Consider the following 19,913-nt stretch of genomic DNA (forward strand, 5'->3'; position numbering starts at 1 on the left):
CCCAACCACACCTTTTCTGGTCCAACCTACCTTTTAATTTACTTAGCTTTGCATTCTACTGACTAGAATTACCACACGAAGGCTACAATTAAAACTGATACAGCATTCCTGAGTTTGGTATGAAAAATGTCGAATACTCTTAAGGTAGCTAAACATGTTTTGCAATTATCACATAATGTGGTCCAGCACTCTCATCCAAATCTTTTGCTTGCTTTTTCAGATCAAAAAACTCCGTAAGCCACATTGGTTTATAAATCATACTTCTATATTTGAGATATAAAACAAGTAAGCAGACACAATTGACCTTTCACCTCTGGGACCAGAGTTCAAATCCAGTCCAGATTGATGAGAAAAACTTCCTCTGTCTGTTGACTGTAAGGCTCCAATGCAAAATAAATTTGGCAAATCTTAATCCAGTTCCTAATAGATCTGGGCTGACAGCACAAACTGAACCTAATTTAGCATTAATTGGCCACCTCGTTCAGAGAGACCACAGGATAGCTGGTGTGGGAAATGGAAACTTGTGCAGTGGGAGATGCTCTTTTGAGATTGTGACTAAGGGACATTGCTGGGGCAGAATAGAGAGAGCTTTACTATGCATCTGACTGCGCCATACCTGACCTGGGAGGGCTTTATGCCGCCACGGAGGGCCTGAAATGGGAAGAGCTCCATTCCCTCGCATTAGCATTTCTCCCCGATTAACATTAAAATAAAAAAAATAGCATGCAGACAGATTTTTACAGTACACCAAATTTCTACTTCGTTTTTTCCATTAACAGCGGTGGGTTTGAATTTTAACCATGCATACATTAAACATCTTTGCTTTTACCTTCTGTGTACTTACAAAATCTAAATGAAAACATTTTTTTCTCTGACTGTTGTCTCAGATGTGTTATTTTTCTCCAGGATCACCCTGGCATGCAAAGATGTGCCTTGGCTTCTTTTCTTCACTACCAATCATCTCCTTAAACCCCTTTCCCCTGCCTCTTCCACCCTCACCTCAAATAAAAAGTACAAGGAGCTCATGGACTTCTTTGTCACGAAGATTGAGACCATTCATTCAGTGGCCTCTGCCAGATCCCCCTTTCCTTACCAAATCAAGTTCCCCCAAGGTTTCCCCTGTCCTTTTCTAGTTGCTCTTCTATCTCCCCTCGTGTTCTCCGAGCTCACCTTGTCCATGAGACCCACCACCTGCTCTTCTTCGCCATACTGTCCATGTATTTCCTCTCCAAAGTCCTTGAACTTGTTGTCGCCTCTCAAATCCATATCCATCTTTCAGCTAACTGCATGCTTGAACCTCACCAACCAGGTTTCCACCCCTGCCACAACACTGAAGCAGTCCAAATCAAAGTCACAGATGACATCTTCTGTTACGGTGGTGTACTAACCCTCCTTGTCCTTTGAGCTCTTTGTAGCTGTTGACATGATCGACCAACTATCCTCCTCCAATCCCACTCCATTATTCAGCTAAGTGGCTCTGCCTTTGCTTGTTTCCACTCTTACCTGTCCAATTGCTGCCACAGAATCTTCAACAATGGCTTCTATTCCCATCCCTGCACTTCTGGAGTCTTCCAGGATCTATCGTAGGCCCCCTCATCCATGTTTCTCCTTGGCATCATAGAAACATAGAAAATAGGTGCAGGAGTAGGCCATTCGGTCCTTCGAGCCTGCACCACCATTCAATAAGATCATGGCTGATCATAACCTCAGTACCCCTTTCCTGCTTTCTCTCCATACCCCTTGATCCCTTTAGCTGTAAGGGCCATAGCTAACTCCCTCTTGAGTAAATCCAACGGACTGGCATCAACAACTCTCTGCGGTAGAGAATTCCACAGGTTAACAACACTTTGAGTGAAGAAGTTTCTCCTCATCTCGGTCCTAAATGGCTTACCCCTTATCCTTAGACTGTGTCCCCTGGTTCTGGACTTCCCCAACATCGGGAACATTCTTCCTGCATCTAACTTGGCTGGTCCCGTCAGTATTTTATATGTTTCTATGAGATCCCCTCTCATTCTTCTAAACTCCAGTGAATACAGGCCCAGTCGATCCCGTCTCTCCTCATAGGCCAGTCCTGCCATACCGGGAATCAGTCTGGTGAACCTTCGCTGCACTCCCTCAATAGCAAGAACGTCCTTCCTCAGATTAGGAGACCAAAACTGAACACAATATTCCAGGTGAGGCCTCACCAAGGCCCTGTACAAATGCAGTAAGACCTTCCTGCTCCGATACTCAAATCCCCTAGATATGAAGGCCAACATGTCATTTGCCTTCTTCACCACCTGCTGTACCTGCATGCCAACTTTGAATGACTGATGGACCATGACACCCAGGTCTCGTTGCACCTCCCCTTTTCCTAATCTGCTGTCATTCAGATAATATCCTTCCCCCATGTTTTTGCCACCAAAGTGGATAACCTCACATTTATCCACATCATACTGCATCTGCCATGCATTTGCCCACTCACCTAACCTGTCCAAGTCACCCTGCAGCCTATTAGCATCCTCCTCGCAGCTCACACCGCCACCCAGCTTAGTATCATCTGCAAACTTGGAGATATTACACTCAATTCCTTCATTTAAATCATTGATGTATATTGTAAATAGCTGGGGTCCCAGCACTGAGCCCTGCGGCACTCCACTAGTCACTGCCTGCTATTCTGAAAAGGACCAATTTATCCCGACTCTCTGCTTCCTATCTCCCAACCAGTTCTTTATCCACGTCAATACATTACCCCCAATACCATTTGCTTTAATTTTGCACACCAATCTCTTGTATGGGACCTTGTCAAAAGCCTTTTGAAAGTCCAAATACACCACATCCACTGGCTCTCCCCTGTCCTCTCTACTAGTTACATCCTCAAAAAATTCTAGAAAATTTGTCAAGCATGATTTCCCTTTCATAAATTCATGCTGACTTGGTCCAATCCTGTCACTGCTTTCCAAATGCGCTGCTATTTCATCTTTAATAATTGATTCCAACATTTTCCCCACTACTGATGTCAGGCTAACTGGTCTATAATTCCCTGTTTTCTCTCTCTCTCCCTTCTTAAAAAGTAGTGTTACATTAGCTACCCTCCAGTCCATAGGAACTGATCCAGAGTCGATAAGACTGCTGGAAAAAGATCACCAACGCATCCACTATTTCTAGGGCCACTTCCTTAAGTACTCTGGGATGCAGACGATCAGGCCCTCGGGATTTATCAGCCATCAATCCCATCCATTTCCCCAACACAATTTCCTGACTAATAAGGATTTCCTTCAGTTCCTCTTTATCACTAGACCCTCTATCCCCTAGTTTTTCCGGAAGGTTATTTGTGTCTTCCTTCATGAAGACAGAACCAAAGTATTTGTTCAGTTGGTCTGCCCTTTCTTTGTTCCCCATTATAAATTCACCTGATTCTGACTGCAAGGGACCTACATTTGTCTTCCCTAATCTTTTTCTCTTCATATATCTATAGAAGCTTTTGCAGTCAGTTTTTATGTTTCCAGCAAGCTTCCTCTCATATTATATTCCCCCCCCTCTCTGAAATTAAACCCTTTGTCCTCCTCTGCTGAATTCTAAATTTCTCCCAGTCCTCAGGTTTGCTGTTTTTTCTGGCCAATTTATATGCCTCTTCCTTGGATTTAACACTATCCTTAATTTCCCTTGTTAACCACGGTTGAGCCACCTTCCCCGTTTTATTTTTACTCCAGACCGGGATGTACAATTGTTGAAGTTCATCCATGTGATCTTTAAATGTTTGCCATTGCCTATCCACCGTCAATCCTTTAAGTATCATTCGCCAGTCCATTCTAGCCAATTCACGTCTCATACCATCGAAGTTACCTTTCCCTAAGTTCAGGACCCTAGACTCTGAATTAACTGTGTCACTCTCCATCTTAATAAAGAATTCTACTATATTATGGTCACTCTTTCCCAAGGGGCCTCGCACAACAAGATTGCAAATTAGTCCTTTCTCATTATACATCACCCAGTCTAGGATGGCCAGCCCTCCAGTTGGTTCCTCGATATGTTGGTCTATAAAACTATACCTAATACACTCCAGGAAATCCTCCTCCACCGTATTGCTACCAATGTGGTTAGCCCAATCTATATGTAGATTAATGTCCCCCATGATAACTGCTGTACCCTTATTGCATGCATCCCTAATTTCTAGTTTGATGCTGTCCCTAGCCTCACTACTACTGTTTGGTGGTCTGTACACAACTCCCACTAGCGTTTTCTGCCCTTTGGTATTCCGCAGTTCTACCCATAAGAATGTGTAAAAGGATTGCGAAAGTGGTAGATGGCCAGAGAAGGTGGCAAAAGGATGGAAATAGGAAATCATGGGAAAATGGCAAAAAGAAAATGTCTAGCTGAGATATTTGCAATGTCGACACAAAAAGGGGTTACTCAGAGTTGTGGTCAAACACGAGTTACGCGAAAAAGCAAAGTCAGGCATGAGTCAGACGAGGGGCTGCTATATCCAGCCATGAAATAGGGAAATGCGATGACAATCGAAACAGTAAACACATTTCTGGGATCTGCCCTATTAGGGGAGTTGTCTGCCTGCAATTGGGTATGCTATGGGCGAAGTCGACCAATGATTGTATAAACTGAGTGTCACTCAAATGTGTTCTGCTGTAACAATGTATAAGTGTTGAGCTTTTGTACTGTTACGGGACTTGTCAAGAGAGAGGTGGACAGGCTCGAATCGAGAGTGTTCCCTTTATCTTAACAGGTCCCGGCCGGAGTATCTACAGAATAAAGGTCTTATGTTGCTAAGACTGAAAGTGTTCGTGTGTCAGTGAATTCGCTGAAACAGATTGAAGGGAAAAGAATCCAGTATCAACATTTGGTGTCAGAAGTGGGATCTCAACGGACGACTGCCGAAAACTTGCAAATTAAGAGCTAGACTAGCCTTGGATGAGACGAGAGGAAAATGGCCACTGGAGTAAGTATAATTTCAATACTGCTCCAGTTTCCTCCGGTTTCAAAAGTCTGAGGAAAGTTTAGCCACTCGCTGGTTCTCAGGTGGTGTCTGAACGAGATCCAGGTCAATCTGGCGAACACTTTCTAAACTTAGGAAGTCAGGTGTGACGTCGACCTTGTATATCACTTGGATTTAAATTGGAAAGGACAAATTAAGTAAGGATCGTGCAGCAACACGAACAGAAAAACCGTGCAGCGACACGGAGGGATAGAGAATCGCGCGAACCGCGTAGGGAAACGTGGAGGTTAGGGAATTACGTAAAATTAAGCTGCGGGACTACGCGGGACTGTGTAAATTTCAAATTGTACTTACGCCAGGTACGGCATCGATCTTGTATATCACTAGGCTCTGGGTAAGATAACTGAAACCACCACGGGCGACGTGGAGACAATCAGGACTAATTAGGACCCTGATCCAACGTGCGGCGACACAAGGATGGGTAATTTAGATAAAACTACGAATTACCTGAAAGGTCATGGATCCAAAAATTAATAGGAAAGAAGAGAGACTCTTGTGAACGTCTGTTTTAAATGAGAAATGCTTGTATGATTTTTACTGTGGAGAAGGAAGCTTGTGTGGGGAAACCGGGGAGTTGTGGTTTGCTTTAGCTCCACCCACTTTTTCAAACAGTGAAATTTTTTTTAACCCTCCGTAGTGTTGTCCTGTATGTGGGAAGTTTAAGAGTGTGAACCTTATTGAATTACGTATATTCGGATGATAAGTTACGGAGCCAAGAAATGCACAAAGGATAGGTTTGTTGAGTTAAAAAAAAAAATATGGTCCCGGTGGTTAAAAAAGGATTTAATAGCCAAATGGAGACAGTACTGTCAAAAGCTGAAAGATGAGTCTCTTCTGTCAAGCTGGCAGGAGAACGCCAGTAAACTAGGACTTTCCTTGACAGAAGGAGGACATGTTAAAACTGTAGACGTCTTAAAGAAAGAGTGCGCGCACGAGAAACGTACTAAGAGTTCCCCTAGGACCTCTAAGAAGGGTACCGATAGACTACGTAGTCGAATGATTGGCTTTGCGTTGACCGAGGCTGATGATGAATTTGATGAATGGTCACTGACTCGGCGCCCAACCCCAACAGCGCCTCCCGCAGCCCCGGGCCTATCACCACAGTCTCCTTCCCATCCCCCTCCACCTTCCACTCCGGCGGTAGGTGGTGATGATAACCGTAACCCCACACCAATGAACCGACAAGCCCAGACGGACTCTTCCGCTTCAGATAGTGACTCAAGTCCTCAGTTCACAGACCCTGTAGCCGGTAGGACCAGATCTAAGACTAAAGGACGTAACCTGATCGTTCAGACCCCTAGTCCAGAGAGGCGATGCGGGCGCTCTCATCAGCCCCGCTCTCAGTCTGAACCTCGGGGCCATCGGTGACGACTCACTCGTCATAACCGAAGCTCCAGCATTAGTTCTACAGGCTCGGAGTGCTCTTCAGATAGAGAAACGGCCTCAGGAAATAATACTTCTGTCCAGAAAACTAGGGTAGGAACTAGGCAGTTCCCAGTTCGACCCATGCCAAATCCCAATCCAGAGCAGGTTGCGGACCACACCACCATAGAAGTACATATGCCATGGAAACCGAATGAGATATGGCTATCCTGGCTACCATACCAGATCGAAAGAGAGAACCTGTCAAGTTTATAGATCGCCTCTGACTCACCATTGGAGTTTATAATGCGGAATCAAGAGACTTGTGGTCCTTAGTGCAGCAGACCCTGAGCCCGACTGAACACGTCCGGTTCTTAGAAAATTTGAGGCGAGCCACCCATGATGCATTAGTGACTGCTCACCCTAATAATGCCCAGGATCGCCTAAACGCTATCTTTAATGCTCTCAGCAAGAACCTTCAGAAGCCCATCAGTATGGCAGCAGTATTAGAAACTAAACCCAAACGAGAAGAAACTGCCGATGAATTCATGGAAAGATTTATTGAAATATACGGAGGTCAATCAGGAGATAATGCCTTCAGGGCAGGGGATAATTCACCTCAATTCTGCGCTATCCTACTTCAGAGCCTGCCCTATTCGATTGCTCACGCTATCCGGACAAATAATATGAATTGGGCAGATAACAGTAGAGCCCAGATGGAAAGAGCGGTAAAATATTATTGGCAGGAAAAGAAAGGAGAGGGGGGAGGTGTGCCCCCAATCCGGGTCAAGACTGAATACATGACTAGAAAGGAAGAGCCGCCTCGGGTGGAAGGACCAAAACCCGACCCAAGGGGATACCAGATGGAACCGCAGTATTGCGTGCAGGGTTGGGTGGATAAACAGGGATACGGTTATACCAAACACCCAAATGGCCCGAGCCCTGCTAATTACGGACCGCCCTACTGTCCCCGGCCTGGTATGGGAAGAGGTCGAGGCTGGGAAAGACAAGATGGATGCTTTAATTGTGGGCAAGAAGGACATTGGAGTAGAGAGTGTCCCTCCCGTCAGCACGAAAGAGGAAGAGGAGGAAGAAGAGGGGAGCAAGGGGGGGAAGAGGACGGGGATATTACACTAACTTCTTCCAGAACAACCCTTTTGGCCAACCGTCCCCCGATTACGTAGCTTGATTGTACAGAGAACCTCCCCGGATGACGAACCAATTTGCCAGTTTCCAGTCCCTAGCACGGCTAAACAGATGCGGCAGTGGTTGGGGATGATCAATTACTGCAGATCCTGGATCCCTAACGTTGCCCTGATGACTAGGCACCTTACACCGTACACAACTAAAGAAGGCAGCTTTGAAATAGAAGCCACAGACGTCCAAGCCTTTAAGTATCTGAAGACAGCCCTGCTGCAAGCTCCGGCTTTGGGCCGGCCCCTCTATGACCGGCCCTTTCAACTGTATTGTACAATCCTGAAAGTCTGTGATACCGTTGTCTTAACACCTCTCACTCCGTAGCTGCCTTCCTGGGCCAACTGCAGACTCAACACCTTACAATATGAGATCTACCTACTGAATAATCCTAAGCTGACCTTTCGGCACTGTACTGCCATTAATCCGGCCTGTTTTCTTACTGATCCACCCCAAGATGAGGAAGAACCCAGTCATGATTGTTTATCTTTAATTCAGGAGGCCTCATCGGTCAGGGAAGATTTAGTTGACGTACCAATGGAAGACCCAGACTGTATTATGTATGTTGACGGAAGTTCTTCTATTAATCCAGAAGGTGCACGAATCTCAGGATACGCCATAGTAAACCAGGAGAATCAGGTCTTGGAATCTGCCGCCTTTGAAACCACCTATTCGCCCTCACCCGAGCCTGTATCTTGGCCAAAGACTTCAAAGTCAATATCTATACCGACTCTAGGTATGCCTTTGGGGTAGCCCATAGGGGATTCCTAACCTCACAGGGGAATGAGATATCCCATAGGCAACTAGTATCTGATTTGTTGCAAGCCCTCATGCTCCCCAAGCGTATTGCCATTGTCAAGTGTACCGCCCACACTACCGGAAAGTCTCCGGTTAACATAGGAAACCGCTGTGCTGACAGAGAGGCTAAACAGGCCTCTTGCAGACAACAAATGGTGGTGCCTAGAATGATGAGTCAAACTAAAAATCCTGCCAAGGATAAGTTAGCTTCGGAAAAACCAATGCCAACCATCCAAAATGTCATTAAAGCACAGGAGGACGCTCCTGAAAAAGATAAATTGTTGTGGAAAGATTATGGATGTACTTATGACAATGTTTCTAAACTCTGGACCACTCCTGCGGAACAGACTTGCATGTCTGACGAGTTGGCTCTATGGGTTATTGAATGTATGCATTTTGCTACTCATTGTGGAGCAAGGACAACAAGTGACACGCTTTTGGCCACTTGGTGGCACCCTAGACTCCAGATGCTAGCCCAGAACATCAGTAGTCGCTGCCTTGTTTGCCAACAGCATAATCCAGGGAAGGGAGTCCTCTGTGATTGGAGTAAGACGCCCCTACCAGAAGGTCCCTTTGAGACCTTGCAGTTGGACTACAGTGAGTTGCAAAGAGTTCAGTGTTACAAATAAGTGTTAGTAATAGAAGATGTGTTTAGTAAATGGATCGAAGCCTATCCTATCCTGGACAATAAGGCTGAAACTGTTGTTAAGGTGTTAATTAGGGAAATTGTTCCTAGATATGGTATCCCAGCTCGACTAATGTCTATCTATGTTTTCTCTGACTCAGGCTCTGCGACTAGCTCACAACCAGGTTCTAGAGGCTCACCTTGACCTCCCAGTTTTACCCGAATCGTCCCTCATGGCACCAGGGAAGTATGTCCTGATTAAGAAATGGATTCGAAAGGGACTAGAGCCACGATGGGACGGGCCCTTTCAGGTGTTACTCACTACCCCCACCGCAGCTAAGGTTGAAGGGAGAAGTGCCTGGGTTCACCTGCACCGCTGTAAACTTATTACTTCATAATGAGCCTCTCACTGGTCGTCCTAACCCTCGTTTCTGTTTCAGACTTCCTCTCCTCCATAGCTGAATAAACCACATCCTTGGGGCAGGAAGAAAAAAAAACGCCAAGAACACGGCAGGAGAAAGGAACAAGCAGACTTAGCTGTTTTCTGAGCTATCCTTATCTTATTGTTAACTAATGTATAGTATCGTCTAAAATTATCTAAACATGTGTAAGCTAGCAGGTATAATTGTGCTATCTTGTGCTATCCTAGCAGAACTAGAAGGGCTACAGGATAACTTATTTTATCAGACCCATACCCGATTGCATGGCAATCGAACTGTGTGTTACCCACTATCCCAATCAGTAGAGGCCCTGTTCGTGGCTACCCCTGGGTGGACCCCCCACGACTTACATACGGCGGATACCTCGGACGCACCCTGTGAGGGACAAATGGGCGAATATAGAAGGGGTATACCGGGAAGATGTGTGGAATTAATAGACTCCATGAATCCTGAGTGCAGGGGATCCCAGGGAAAGAACGGAGTGGTATGCTCGGATATTGCAAGCTACCCACTTTGCTTCTCAGGACAAGGGTGCGGTTGTGTATATGCCCTGGTCCCCGGGAACGCCACCTGTGTGCAGACGCAGTGTGCCCGTCAGCACTGTCAAGTGCGTAAGGGCCAGTTTACCTGTACCTGTAACGAGCAAAGATGCCTGAACGTGACCGCAGGAAGGCAAGTTATCTGCGGTCAGTGTAACGGAACTCATGTCAGCTCAGAAACATGGGCATACCCGTTTGATGCTTACCAATTGGTGGGATCAGGCTCAAATTCAAGGGAACCTCGCAATTGGTAGTATAAGCAGTTCACGAGTGTTCGCAATACCAACGTAAAGTGTTATAGAGCTAAGGAAGGATTCGTGTTCCTCCTCAACGGCACCTTCAAGACAGCAACACCGACCCTCCCGGTCCTCTTTGCAGTAGGAACTATAGGACCACTCACTGTCCCATGCCCCAAAAGGGGGCATACCCAGAGAAGGATAGTAACATGGGCCATCAGCAAGGAGTTCTGTGCCGATTGGGAGGATCCTATCACGCTAGGATCATCACTCGGCTACGGGTTCCTCGGGGCCCTATCTGTAGGGGGATCAGCGGGGGTAATTAGTGCCAAAAATAGGAACTACCTTATTTGCGGATTGACCATTTTGGGAAATAGCACGTCTAAGGGACTGGATGCCATCAACAGAGAGCTGGCTGAACTAGGATTGTATACGCAGCAAATCCGCTATGCCGTGGATTATCAGCTGGCCCAACAAGGAGGAGTGTGCACAATTATAGGGGACAAATGTATAACACATGTCACGGATGAATCATACGATATCACCCAAGCCATTGATGCCATAAAAAAGCAGCTGGATGAGTTTAGGCAGGGCCCAGAGAAAGGAAATAGTTGGTTGGATTGGTTATTTGGAGGATCCTGGGGATCTTATTTAATGCATGGAGCAGTTATCCTCGTTATGATAATAGTTACCTGTTGTCTGATTATTGGTTGCTTTCATGTCTGTTGTAAAGTAATGATGGCAAAATTGGAGCAAACTCTTCCAGTCACGGAATCTGGTTTAACAGACTAAAAGTTTACTCGAGGATCAAGAAGAATATGAGAAACAAGAATGCGAACGGCTGAATGTGATACTCCTGGAATAATCACCAGGGTTATCATGGAATGATAAAAGGGGGGAATGAGAATGTGTAAAAGGATTGCGAAAGTGGTAGATGGCCAGAGAAGGTGGCAAAAAGATGGAGATAGGAAATCATGGGAAAATGGCTAAAAGAAAATGTCTAGCTGAGATATTTGCAATGTCGACACAAAAAGGGGTTACTCAGAGTTGTGGTCAAACACGAGTTACGCGAAAAAGCAAAGTCAGGCATGAGTCAGACGAGGGGCTGCTATATCCAGCCATGAAATAGGGAAATGCAATGACAATCGAAACAGTAAACACATTTCTGGGATCTGCCCTATTAGGGGAGTTGTCTGCCTGCAATTGGGTATGCTATGGGCGAAGTCGACCAATGATTGTATAAACTGAGTGTCACTCAAATGTGTTCTGCTGTAACAATGTATAAGTGTTGAGCTTTTGTACTGTTACGGGACTTGTCAAGAGAGAGGTGGACAGGCTCGAATCGAGAGTGTTCCCTTTATCTTAACAGGTCCCGGCCGGAGTATCTACAGAATAAAGGTCTTATGTTGCTAAGACTGAAAGTGTTCGTGTGTCAGTGAATTCGCTGAAACAGATTGAAGGGAAAAGAATCCAGTATCAACACTCATACATATTCCACATCATCCAAGCTAATGTCCTTCCTTACTATTGCGTTAATTTCCTCTTTAACCAGCAACGCTACCCCACCTCCTTTTCCTTTCAGTCTATCCTTCCTGAATGTTGAATACCTCTGGATGTTGAGTTCCCAGCCTTGGTCACCCTGGAACCATGTCTCTGTAATGCCAATTATATCATATTTGTTAATAGCTGCCTGCGCAGTTAATTCGTCCACCTTATTACGAATATTCCTCGCATTGAGGCACCGAGCCTTCAGCTTGTCTTTTTAACACACTTTGCCCCTTTAGAATTTTGCTGTAATGTGGTCCTTTTTGATTTTTGCTTTGGGTTTCTCTGCCCTCCACTTTTACTTTTCTTCTTTCTATCTTTTGCTTCTGCCCTCATTCTACTTCCCTGTCTCCCTGCATAGGTTCCCATCCCCCTGCCATATTAGTTTAACCCCAACACTAGCAAACACTCCCCCTAGGACATTGGTTCCGGTCCTGCCCAGGTGCAGACAGTCCGGTTTGTACTGGTCCCACCTCCCCCAGAACCGGCTCCAATATCCCAGGAATTAGAATCCCTCCCCCTTGCACCATTCCTCAAGCCACGTATTCATCTGAGCTATCCTGCGATTCCTGCTCTGACTAGGATGTGGCACTGGTAGCAATCCTGAGATTACTTTCTTTGAGGTCCTACTTTTTAATTTAACTTCTAGCTCCCATCCGAATCATTCGAAGACATGATGGTAACACCCAGTTCTATCCTTCTACCATCTCTCTTGACCCCTCTGTGTTGTCAGGCCACAATTTTCTTTAGTTCAACGTTGGGAAGACCAAAACTATTGTCCTTGGCCGCACGACAAATTCTGCTCCCTTGCCACCAATTCCATCCCCCTACTCGGCCACTGTCTCAGAATGAACGAGACTGTTCCCAATTTCAGTGTCCTGTTTGATCTTCCGGTTTCCCTTTTTCACCTGCTCACGGGTGTTCTCCTTATTTTCAGAACTTCTCACACAACCGCTGGTGCCGTGAAACCATGAGCGAAGATATCAGCTCCAGGGGGTCCAACATTTATAAGGTAAATGCAAGAACATTTTCAGATAAATGTCATGTGGTAAAATCTCAAGGAATGCCTCAAACCAGAGTTGGCAACCCTAATGTATGTGCGTGCATGTTAAGTTTACACTGTGTAACAGCCTTGCAAATGCTATTGGGTTCAATTTTCCCCAATGCCGTTTTTTGGCGTACTGCAAGATTTACTCCCGTTTTCTTTGGCCCCGACTCCTCCAAAAAAATAACTAGCAAGTTTCCCTGTTTTATTTTTTGAAATTGGCGCCACACAGCTTGTCCTTTAGCTTCGGAGGATGGAGCCTAATGTCTGTGCCGAAAAAAACGATGCCTCCCCTTCTGCGTATGGGCAAAAAAAAAGGACGTTTCTGATGTGATTGCTATGGGCGTGCATGCCCAGTACAGGTCCCGGTCTGCAGTTGTGTGTGAGAACTTTAATTCTCATTGGAATAATCAGAGCTGCAATGCAAGATGCAACGCGACTCAAGGACCAAGAATTTCTTACAGGATGAAGTGGAGGCACTGGTTACTGTAATTGAAGCCAGATGGCACGAGCTGGACACCAGCAGAGGTCACATAAAAGTTTCACCAAAAGAAATGAAGAAACGCTGTAACCAACTTGCACGAGATTACTGTGCAATGGTGACCACACCGAGGTCTGGAGGCCAGTGCAAAAAGAAGTGGCAGGACCATGGTCAAGTAGTTAGTGCAAGTAATATTTTCATTTATTCACTGGAATTGCAATTCTAAATGTGACCATCTGTATATGTCCCACACAGCAGAAAGACATCCTCTCTAAAAAGTTGTATTTTCATCTTTGCAGAGGAAGGTGGCACACAACAAAAGGGAAAGAACTCGAACAGGAGGAGGCCCGGCAAATCTGCACCCACTGACACCCTTGGAAGACAGGGTCCTGCCTGGAGAAAAGCAACTACCACTGCACAAGCTGGGCCCACACTCGAGGGAGAGGGTAAGTCCTGCAAATTCCAGAGTCTGGCTTTCCTAAATGTTAAGTACTGCACAGGCTAGCCATGCTTCGGTTCATGGGGATGTCTCAGTCAGCTACACTTCGGCTGATGCAATGTGCTATCATTCATCGTGGCCTGCGCTGTGTGAGCCTACTCATGCCACCTTAACGCCTCCTCTGCTGCTAACCATTTGTCTGTTCTGTTATATTTTGCAGAACTTGAAGCCAACCCTGACGAGGTTGAAGCCGATGCAGAAGATTATTCAGACGCAGATGAGCCTGAAGAGGAGAACATCTTCCAATCCCACCTTACAGACCAAGAGGGTGAGGGGTGAGGTGATAGATGAAGCCCACATTGTTGTACTCACTCTGGAGGAAGTGTAAGTGCTGCCGATTGAGATGCCAGGCGCTTTACTGAGTGGTACGAGTGTTGGTGGGATACTCCATGGTTTCTCACAGTCCGAGGCTGTGGATTCCAGTGGGGTGCAGCGAGGCACACCCAGGGCCCCACCGACCGAGGTTGCGGGTTCCAGTGGGATGTAGCGAAGCACACCCAGCATCCCACCATCCGAGGCTGTGGGTCCCAGTGGGATGCAGCGAGCCACACCCAGGGTGATGAGGGGAAGGAGAGCTCTACAACGCTCTCCTGAGGTGCAGGATCTAACAGATGTGGTTCAGATGATGGCAATGAGTGCGGAGAACATTGACCCTTTGACCCTACACGATCACTCCTGGACACCATCAGTGGGGTGGGTGATGAGGTATCGGGACTGTTGGGAGAAGTAACAACACTCTCACGAGAAATGGGAACACTATCCAGGAACATGAGGGAGGGAATGTCGCAGGCAGTTGATTCGATGTCGGTGCACGAGGGAGGGACATAAGTAGCTGATACACTGTCGGTGAATATGAGGGAGGGAATGTCGGGAGTTAGCTGCTGCAATAAGGGAACACGCCCATTGACAGAATCAACTGCCACTCCCACTCAAATCCCCAGACCAGCTTATGAAGAGGCCCAAGCCGGGCCTTCCACATTACCGCTGCCTCCGCTCCCCCGCCACCCGCCCCCCCCCATCAGGAAGTGCGCATTATCCAAAATGTTCGAAAGAATAAGCTTAGTACCAACCTGAGGAACGCTGCGCCACCGCTTACGGGCAGGGGTCGATTCAACAAGACCAAGCACAGCGAGCAGTCTTAGAATAGGGTGGAGGAGAGATAGATGCAGCCTTTCTTTGGTGTTGTTGTTGTTATTATTATTGTTACTGTTGTAACTGTTCTCAAATTAAAAGTTTTTTGTAAGTTATGTAAATTTACAAGTTTAAAAGTTTGTAAGTGATCTTAACTGAAAACTTTAAAGTTTGATACAAGAATATATTTATTAAAGTTAAGTAACATACAAACAAGTGTTTGTTAAACTTTTGAATAAAATATATTTTAAATGATAATGGAAACATTTCCATTATTTGTTCCATTATTAACACAACTTTTTGAAGTAAAGAAGAATCAGTTCCATTATTTGTTCCATTAACACAACACGTTATGAAACAGGTCCAAACAGTAAACATGGTCCATTTGGTATAAATGCCGCTGAGCCTTCAGGCAGCAAAGCATTCACGGATGTGCTGCTGATCGTTAAAGGGGCACAACGGCCGGCCCTCCTCCGCCGTCGTGCTCCGGGTTCAGGTAGTTGCATGGCTTCCTCATCCTCCTCCTCCTCGTCATCTGCATCTTCCTCCTCATCATCAGCCACTCTCACCGCAGGTGGGTCTTCTATTATCAGCTGCTGCTGCCTCATGATGGCTATGTTAAGCAGCATGCAGCACACAACAGTGAACTGACCGACAATCTCGGGGAAGTATTGCAAGTAGCCTTCAGAATGGTCCAGGCATTGGAAATGCAGTTTCAAGGTGCCAATGGTGCTGTCTATTATGCTGTGCGTCGCAATGCTTGACATGTTGTATTCCCAGGTAGCTTCTATCCGGGTTACGCGTAGGGGAGTCATGAGACAGGTGGCAAGGCCACACCCTTCGTCTCCCAGCAGTCAGCTCGGCCCTTCTGGCTGCTGCCGAAACATGGCAGATATTGCGCTCTTGCGTAGGATGAATGCATCATGGGTGCTCCTGGGGTATCTCGCATCGACTGACATGATATATGATGCATGTCGTCACACACGAGCTGCACATTAATGGAGTGGAAGCCTTTTTTGCTCCTGTACATCTCTGAATCTTCCAAAGGTGCTCGCAAGGCGATGGCCAGCAATCCTGGAGAAGCCCACAGCCCTTTCACGCATTGCCTGGGTGGTCATGGGGAACTTTATGAAGTCATACCTCTGGGCATATAGTGCAGCAGTCACCTGCCGAATGCAAATATGTGTTACATGTTGAGAAATGGCGCACATATTCCCAGTTGTGGCCTGGAATGATCCGGATGCATAGAATGAAAGTGCAGCTGTAACCTTCACTTCAACTGACAAAGCAGTCCTCCTGACACTTCTAGGTTGCAGGTCTGCTTTTACTAACTCACAGATTGCAGAAACGCAGCCTTCTCATACAGTCTGCATCACTCAGGTGCAGGTATAAACGCATTTCTCGATATACCCGATGTGGGTAAGGCCTCCTTGCCCATCATCCTATGTGTTCTGAGGTTCCTCATACGAAGATGTCAAATCAATCGTCTCCTCCGCTTCACCATCATCAGAAGTCTTGCAGAGGTATGGCATTGTCAATATTGCCCCCATGATTAAATTGTACCTTTGTAAGAAGCTCAAAACAGCAGGACAAGCTTCTTTGTTGTCTTTCTCCAATGGTCGACGCCCTAGTATGGACCACACCCAGGTCTGTGCATGCGCAATAGGCTTGCTTAGAACAGGAAGCTAGGCATTCAAATGAGGACATTTGGGGCAACAATGTCCAATGCAATTCTTTGATTTTAGATTTTTTTCCAAAGTACCTCCCCACCACCGACCAAATGTCTCCTCACTGGGCTCGAGGGTCGGCCAGCAGAATCGCTCCCTCGCCCGGACACACGGGCTTGGCAAACGCGCCCCCTCTCCACCCCCCCCCCACCATCACCACCACGGGCTTCTTTAGATGCTGCTGCATAGTGTAAGGGTTCTCATCCCTTCAGTTCGGCTTACACACACCCCAACTCTTCCCATTCCCCCCGGGCTTCTTTTGAAGCCGAGCCCCGAGCACGATGTCTGGGTAGGGAGCGATTCTGCCGGACGACGCTCTGACCCTTGAGCCCAGTTTGGAGGCGTTGTACTTTGAAAAAAATCCAAAATGAAAGAATTGCATTAAACTTCCAGTTTCTGCGTTTTAAGTTTGAAAAAATTGAGCTTAATGATGCATATTTAATGTGTTCTTGACTCCCTCTAAAACTTTGCCTAAAAATAATGGCGTCTTTCTGCGCCGATTTTTTAATGTCCGCTCGTTTTTCTTGCGTGCCCAGAAGGTTTTTTGGGAGTGGTCACATACGCCGTCCTAGAAAAAATGTAAGTTGGCCAAACTTGCATAAATGTGAAAAACTGGTGCAGACACCAGGTTACGTCCCCTATGACGAAAAAAAAACTACCTAAAAAATCGTAACTAACTGAGTTACACTGGCACACAATCTTTGGGGAAACTTGGATATTTTAATTTAGGCCAAAAAATGCGCTGTAGATTACTGGGGAAAATTGAGCCCATTGTAATTTGATTAACAGATGCCAAAATAGCAAATGTGGGACAGGTAGAATGACTGTCAATCTATGTACCAAGCTTCTTCCTTTGCAATGGAATAAAAGTGAGGACATTAAGTTATATTAAGTACTCACAAAGGCTGAACTCAAAATTAATAATGAAGAGACGCAGTTCAATCTCCAGTTATAGGGCAGAGGGAAATAGCATAGTGCCCAGCTTCCCAAAGCATCGTATTACTGCAAAGATATGTTACAATCGCCAATTGACCAATCATTCTAAAATACTGCAGCATGAACAGTGAGCAATTATGAAGATGAGCTGCAATTGCAACTACAAATTGCTATTTAGAAATTTTTTTGTTAATATACTATTGTTGGCAGTGTGGCAGATGTACACTAATTGCTCCAAGCACTGAAAGCAATGTATTAAAACTGTTGCAGTAAAAATGCAAACTACTCCATAAATTTGCTCGTCTCAGACTCCTAATTACTCCTAACGAACTGAAGGGGAGCCAGGCACACATTTCATGGTGAATTAAATAAATATTTAATAACCCAGAATTAATTAGGCAATTAAGCAGCTGCTATTCACATCAAATCATTTTTTTGCAGTGAAAAATTTCCCATGATTAAAGAAATTATGTGATCCATACAAGATGTATCGCTTTAGTGTGCATTCCCACCATCACTATATTCATCTCTCCTGCAGCTGGGACTGGGTCTCTATACCAGTACTCCATAATTTTGGAGTTTTGTTCGTATTTGAGTCTCATGAACACCAAACTCTTATCTTTTAAGTCAACTTCACTGTTGTTGCAATGTTAACTGCAAGTTGAGAAACTGTCTGTGTTTGTGTGGTTTTTAATGAAACAACAAGTCCTGATAGTACTTTGGACACCTGGTTTCTTGCTTTGTCCCCAACTAATTTCTTCAAGTCTTCCAGGCATTTTCCACGATTAAACTGTTTTTTGTTTAAAAGAAGTAATGCATAGCATGTGTGGTATACTCTACAGCCAACTACTGATCAAATTGTCTACCTGTTCTTCAGTTACTTGCTACACTGTTGACATCTCCCAGGTTTATCCATGCCATTATGCTCGAGTCCACTGCATACCTTTCACAGTATTGTTGAAGGTATATTGAGAGAAATAGGGTCAGAGTTTGGTCAACCTGCCACAGGCTGCCACCGAGTTTTCTCGGCGGTCTCCCTGTTTTTTTGGCGTTCTCCCCTCCGTGCGAGCTTGGTGAGGCCCTCATGCCGGCGGTTTGAAAGGACCGCTGGGGAGCATTTGCTGACGTGCAACGCCGAAAAAAGTCCCCCCGCCCGCTCCCGCCCAAGATTCATCCGAGCAGTCCTCCGCTCCAGCAGGAGAAAAGACCGCCGTGTGGAAGCAGGTCTTACCTGAACAGTAGGTATGAAGACGTGCAAGAAAAGGTTAGTGAGATGTTTTGCTTTATTTCTTTTGCAGCGATTTTGTTTGAAATAGCCCTCTGAAGGTTTCGTCATGTTTTGTTTTTTATTTGTTGAAAATTTATTTTGCATTCCCCCCTCCCTGGGCCCGACTCTAGCCTCGGCGTTACTTTGTCGAGGATTGCATTATCCGCCCAGAATTCGACCTACCGCCCGCTGCGGCCCAGAATCGCTGCATAACGCCCATTTATCTACCGGTCGTTTCTCCCCCAACCCCCCCTTTTTTTTAACCAAACTTCCGTCCAAAGTACCGTCAGGATTTTAGTGGTCTTTTCGATGGTAAATGGGTGGAACTTAGGTTTGACCAAATTTGGTCCCATAAAGTTTGCTTTGAGGACACGCCAGCTGAGATTTACCCCATTGAAACAATGCAGAGATTATTTAACAAGCACACAGAAAAAGGTCACATTTTTCATAAACTGACTTTCAATACCACTCTTGTTTTTGACTATCACAGATCCTTGAACAACTAGTCTGCTTAAAACTATTTATAGGCCCCTCAATGCTTCTGTGCTGAAGGGAGGACCCGATTGACTTTTGACAAGATTACATCCCTTCTGCATTGAATGGAATAGATACTCATTAGATCTTTGAAAGGACATATGGGATCCTACACATGGAAGAAAATGAACCCAGACATCAAAGCAATATGCTTCTTAATGTAGTGGAAAAGTGCTGCATAAATTCACCTAATGCAGCAGTTCCAGTACAGCTAATCCAGTGTCTGCTGACAGATTTTTTTTACAACCTATGCTCAATTGATAAAGAGAAGTCAGTGAGAAGGAAAATTAACCTTTTTCTCACGTCATTTTGCAGGACTAATTTGCAAACCAGAATGTGGCGACAGCGGTGTATAATGGAGCTTGGAGAACTTGTTCTTGCCAAAAAGTACACCAAGATTTGAGTACCAGGAATTGAATTGTTATAGGAGAGCACATTTAAAAAGGTGAAGAAATTGCAGAAACAATAGCTATAATCTTTCAAAGCTCTCTTGATTGAGGAATTGTGCTGTTAGATTGGAAATTTGCCAATGTCACTGCATTACTTAAGAAACGTGGGCGAGAG

At 45.5% G+C, this 19,913-nt stretch overlaps 1 protein-coding gene across 5 annotated transcripts in view; it reads right to left on the minus strand.

Moving 5' to 3' along the window:
- LOC139260041 (double-stranded RNA-specific editase 1-like) overlaps positions 1 to 19,913 on the minus strand; it is a 407,611-nt gene that overhangs the window by 62,035 nt on the left and 325,663 nt on the right. The window lies entirely within an intron of this gene.

This window comes from Pristiophorus japonicus, chromosome 3, assembly GCF_044704955.1.
Source record: "Pristiophorus japonicus isolate sPriJap1 chromosome 3, sPriJap1.hap1, whole genome shotgun sequence".
NCBI classification, from domain to species: Eukaryota; Metazoa; Chordata; class Chondrichthyes; family Pristiophoridae; genus Pristiophorus; species Pristiophorus japonicus.